We start from the raw sequence: 5,243 nt of genomic DNA, 5'->3' as shown, positions 1-5,243 counted from the left end.
TTCCAGTTTTGAACCCTAAACACTGACCACGGGGTCCTGGCCTGGGACGGTTGTTCCTGGAGAGATGGGTTTGTCTCCTTGCTCACCCCTTCTCTCTTGCAAGTTAAAATGTGATAAACACGTGGAGGAACAGCAGAGGGCGCTGTGAATCTAAACTGCTCCTAAAGCACAGCAAGGTTCCAGGGGCTAATGGATTTCAGCTTCTGGCATATGCAAATAATGGAGAAAGGGTCTATTCCACATTTTGGCTTATAACTTAAAACAAATCAGTATCCATAATGTTTTGCCTTCAAATATCATCAACTTTATCTTGAAATGCAAACTACAAATAACAAAAATTGAAAACAAATGGATGATTTAAGTTATGGTTATGATTTTATGAGCTCTTTAAATTCACAAACATTAGGCAAAAGTCAGTACTGAAGGGATGATGTATCTTATGCCTAACAATGTGCAGAGTGAAATTCCAATCAAGAATTCTACCTTAAGAGTTAAAAATATATTTTAGAGCGGACACATTATTTTTGCAGTATTTCATTGATGTGATATTAGCAAATCTCCTCTCCCAACCAGATGTGAAATAGCTTTGATGGTATAGATTACCTGTAGGACTTAAACTGCATGAACCAAAGGACAACAAAGGACAAAATAGTAAATATGTGTGCACTTTGGCATTTAAATTTTTTTTTTTTACTATGCAGTTTTATGTAGGATTAAATGAGATAGCCTGATAATATTTCTGAATACAACAGTGCCTGGTATTCACAAGGCACTCAATAATTGCTGGTTCTTTTCTTTCTTTGCTCTCTTTATTGAATTTTCTACTCAATCTACTTCTTATAAAAATATTGTGTTTCCCACAAAGATTGGTCACATTAAATATCATTCTCACTTATTGATTTGGGATGTTAGAAATGCAAAAGATGAAACACAGAGGCTCATGCAGATTGAAAGGTAATTTACAACTGAGAAACCACTCTGTGGGTTTGTCATTGCTGCTGTTTGTTTTTGATAATGTGCAGTTGTAGAAATTTACGAAGATCCTTTCAAGAGGGCAATGTCCTGCCTGCAGAGGCGATTTGCTTGGGTATGGATCAGCTCCGAGACTGACTGTCGCCCTGCTATTGAATTAGAGCTATTATTTTTGACAAGTACGGCAGCTGTATCATCACTTTAATCACCCAATAATCCACTGTGTCTCTTTATGCTAATAAATAAAACATCCCTCGTTAAATATTTCCTAGTAAGCAAGAGCAGACCTGTAATCTCCTCCCCCCATATGTTACAAAGTAAAATGATATAACAGTAATCAAATCAAATCAAATCATGTCTAGGAGTTTTATAGACAACTAATAGCTACGATTGCAAAGTGCACATCAGATACCAATTGAAGGGTACTTCTCTCTTTAATATAATATACTATACATATTTCACTAACTGTCTCATGATATCAAATGAATTTAACAAGATGATTATGTAGGTCAAATTACTTAGTAAGTTCTTTTAAGAATGGCTTTTAGACCCATTATGACTTTTAATGGTGCAATTTGTTAAATGATTGGAATTTCTAGAATCCTGCCTGCTAGTGAGGGTCAGGAACACTCGCTCTGCCCTGGTGATGATCTATTTTTAAAACATACTTCCAGCTTCTGGCCATGGAAATGAAAATGACCACCAAAGAGCAACTTCTTGAAGCTCATTTCTCATTTTTAATTATTTAAACTACTTCCTTATGCAGATGATAATTTGAATATTCTAATTTCAAATAACCTTCTGACCACATTTCTTTCCATTCTGTATGGAGATGTCCTCTTTTCCCCCTAAATTTTAAATATGGCCCTTCTTATTTTTTTTTAATTTAAAGGTTTCCATTGGCTTTTTAAAAAAATATCTTTATTTTTATTTATTTATTTTTTTAAAAGAAATTCTTTTTTTTTTTTTAAGAGAGAGTGAGAGGTGAGAGAGGAGAGAGAGAGAGAGAGAATTTTTAACATTTATTTTTTAGTTCTCGGTGGACACAACATCTTTGTTGGTATGTGGTGCTGAGGATCGAACCTGGGCCGCACGCATGCCAGGCCAGTGCGCTACCGCTTGAGCCACATCCCCAGCCCTAAATATCTTTATTTTTATGTGGTGCTGAGGACCGAACCCAATGCCTCACGTATGTGAGGAGAACGAGGAGAAGTTCTCACTCTGAGCCACAATCCTAGCCCCAGCCCTTCTTATTTTTTGTCAGAAGCTATGGACCACATAGGTAGGACAAAAGTTTAGGCTTTTCTAAATGGTGAGTTTGCTTTGAAACCTATTTTTTACTTTCCTTTTGTTTAGTTATCTTTTTGCAGTGCTGGGGGTCCAGCCCAGGGCCAGGGGGCATAGTAGGCAAGGGCTCTGCCAGGGAGCCACACCCCCAGCCTGAGTTAGTTTCTTTATTGTACACCCCAAACAGTAAACAGAAAAGCCAAAGGCACATGATTGAAACACTCAGTCTTTGTCTTGGAGCAATGTCATTATTTACATTGCCTTTTGGCATTTATTTTACTCTGTTTGAGAAAGCTTATTATTCAAGGTAACCTTTAGAAAATTGCCTATTGAAAATCACAAAATCACATAGTGATTTCTTTCTTTCTTTTTCTTTTTTTTTCAACAGGGTCTCTTTTGCTCAGGCTAGTCTTGAACACCTGGGCTCAAGCTTCCTCCTGCTTCAGCCTCCTGAATGGCTGGGACCACAGCTTCGTCCCTGTGCCCAGAACACAGTGAGTCCTTGTGTCCTTCCCTTTAAAGATTATTGTATAAAGTAACATGCCTTCATGTAATAATTGATCTTCCAAATCAACATTCTTGAAAAATCAATCTGACATCTCTGGTTTGTATACACCCTCCATGGAAATTCTCCTAAAACCCCAAGCAGCCTTAAAGTCCCCAACTCTGTTCAATAACCAAAGCCAGAGCTTCACAGCATGCAGAATTGCTCTGACTGTAGAGCACACAGCATTCTGGGGCACAAGTTCCTGAGGGGCACACTGGTTCAATTCTTTTCCTACTCTGGCTCTTGCATGAGGTGACCCTGGATGCACATCCCCTGGCTTCTCAGAAACCTGGTCGAAGCTCCAAAATGAGGCTGACAACTTTTGCTACCTGCTCCTTGGGGTGGTTGTAGGGTTTAATGAGTTCCCCCGCACACATTCTCATTTTCCACTCAAGCCTTCAGTGAGTTGTAGGTAGGGGCAGAGTAGAAGTGGAATATGGGAGTGTGCTTGGAAGTCTGGCTGAAAGTCACTCCAGAACAGTGTTATTTAATTTTTCTGCTTCTTTTAGTTCAATGGATGCAACATTCACAATCCTCTCTCAGCCCATCAACCACAAAAACTTAATTAGATATTATATCTCCTTGGTTTAAAATAGTATTTAATTTTACATAATGTGTTCAGCCAAAATATTAGGATTCCCTAAACAGAAATGTTCCCTCTATTTTTTTCCCTTGGGTTTTTCTTTCAATTTTTTTTGGTAGCTTTTAAAAAAATTATTCTCCTTAAAGTCTGATTTCGGCAGTTTCCCTCTGTGAAACATCACCAACTCCCCTGTTACCACTACTTAATTGAAGATGTAATCCCCATTTAGCGACTCTGGAGCCTCCCAGATACCAAGTGCAGCAACGAGTAAATATTAACATTCCCGTTAAACGCGCTGCCTCTGATTCCTTTCCCCCACAAATTGTCTTCCTGCTCCTCCGAGTGTCATCTGAAGTGAGATCATATTAACTGTGCCTTATATGGGGCTGGGAGCGCTGGAGTCGAAATTAATGGGCAAATATCCTTTTCACTTACGGAGTAAATGAACACTCGGTCTTTGAGCCAGGGCCAGGTGTGACAGGAAGTCGCAGGCCACCCAACCAAGAGCGAAGCACTTCCAAGCATTTTGCTGCTCGAAGGGGGGTGGGGTGGGGAGGAATCAAAGGAAATTTTTAGAATGAGTAGCTCTTGGAACACAACAGTGCACGGCTGTACAACATCAGGCTCAGATTACCGGCTTTAAAGGTGTCGCCAAAATACTCGGGCTGCTTCATTCCCTGGGAAGGCTAGCATTTGGTCCATTCCTATCTGTTCCAGGATAACCCAATTCTGCACCAGGACTCCCAGTCTGCACGGGAGAATCGTGGCCCCCGAGCCCCCGAAACTCAAAACAGTGGTGGGACCCAATTCCAGGGGAAACTTTTAATTGACACATCACAACGGCCCGTGTCGCGGGCACCGTGCGAGGATTCCACGCCTGGGGACGCCGTCAGCGGTTCCGTGGGCTGGAGTCGGTTCCTTTGTGCAGGCGGGAGACCTGGGAACGCCGTCCTGCCCTTCGCGTCCTCTCTGAAGCTTGCGATGACTTGTTGTGGGCGGTCGTCACCCAGCTGAGCTGCCGCGGTGGCATCTGTGAGTCCCGTCAGGTGGAAACTGGGAGAAGTAAAGAGCCCTTCATTTTCCTTCCTTGCTGCAAACATTGATGGTTCCCCGAAGAAGCGTTTGCTCCTCGAATTACAGCAGAGGGCACCAGAGACTAGGGCACCGCCAGCTCCGCGCCGAGTGGCTCTCCCGGCCTCGGTGCTCTAGCCACGGTGCCCTTCGCACAGGTGCCTGGCACCCCAAGGTCACGACCATCTCGCTTGCTCGTTCTTTTTTTTTAATGAAGATCTCCTTCCCCGTTCTTCGCGCTGGTCTTTCGCGCCTCGGAGGCCCCGCTTTGGGGAGGCCAGCCTTCTCTTTGCCATGTCTGGAGCCATCTTGAATGCGCATGTCCCCATTAGCGCGGACACATTTGTGCGCATAGATGCGCATGTATCATTTTTTAATCAAAACTAGAAGGGAAAATTATTACATAACAACAATCGCAGCCCTACCGAGGGACCTGTCACGGCGGTCCTACGAGGCGTTGCGAACATCTGTTCGGCATCAGTCCCCCACGAAGAAATTATTCTTATGCTTATTTGAAAGACAGGTAAAGCCACGGTCAGACTGGTAAGGCGACTCGGGACAGATGACAACGCCACCCACCATCAGCCAGAGGAGGAAGCTGGGGAGCACGGCCAGTGGAAGCTCTCCGGGTCAGACAGACATTCATTTGCTATTCCAAGCAGCACTTAAGGCTGACATGAACTGCAACAGCCAAGAATCTTGGTTAAAATGCCCGTTTCTTTGCTGCAGCATCTGGGAAGCTTCCAGGCCACTTACCGTACTTGGTGGCCACAGCTGCTCTGG

Source organism: Ictidomys tridecemlineatus, chromosome 1 (assembly GCF_052094955.1).
Source record: "Ictidomys tridecemlineatus isolate mIctTri1 chromosome 1, mIctTri1.hap1, whole genome shotgun sequence".
Taxonomy (NCBI): domain Eukaryota; kingdom Metazoa; phylum Chordata; class Mammalia; order Rodentia; family Sciuridae; genus Ictidomys; species Ictidomys tridecemlineatus.
Note: the sequence above shows the minus strand (reverse complement) of the source record.